Source organism: Myotis davidii, unplaced genomic scaffold (assembly GCF_000327345.1).
Source record: "Myotis davidii unplaced genomic scaffold, ASM32734v1 scaffold211, whole genome shotgun sequence".
NCBI lineage: Eukaryota > Metazoa > Chordata > Mammalia > Chiroptera > Vespertilionidae > Myotis > Myotis davidii.
The window spans coordinates 722,553-723,163 of record NW_006282523.1 but is presented as its reverse complement, the minus strand read 5'-3'; positions in this window follow the sequence as shown (position 1 = coordinate 723,163).

Sequence of the window (611 nt, the reverse complement as noted above, 5' to 3'; positions counted from 1 at the left end):
TGGGTGGAGGAGAGGCCGGGGCAGAGTCGGGGTGGGGGGAACCCAGACTTCAGGGTCCAGTAAGGGAGGGCCAGAAGGGAAACCCCACAGGGCGGCCTCGCTGGGAGGGGAGAGCGGACGCCGGACCTGGGAGCCCATGGCTGTCCTGCGGGTTCCGAGGAGACGGAGGGGTCCCGCGGCCACGAGTCTGGGAATCGGTCCAGATCCCGGTGGGTCCCACCGTGCGCCAGCCTCCAGCTGTCTTGTCTGACCCCCGTGAAGAGGCTCTTAAATGTCCATTTCACAGATGAAGATGGTGAGCCTGGGAGGCGTGGGCTCGGAGAGCCGGCCGCACCCAGAGGCTGCCGTGTCCCGGAGGCCTTGTCTGTGCTGCTCATCGCTCGCAGTCCTGCTCTGTGCCTGGTTTAGGGGAGGAGGGGACCGCCGCCTTCCCAGGGAGCTTGGTGCCCTGGGCCCCCCGAGGCCTGTCCAGTGGCCGCGTGCACGGACCAGTTCTGCGGGGGCCCCATTGCACTTCTCACCCGCCCAGGGCCCTCTCGTCCACCATGAAAGGCTCCCAGGCCACCAGCAGCCCCCCCGGACCCCCCGAGGGCAGCCTGGAAGGCTTGGAC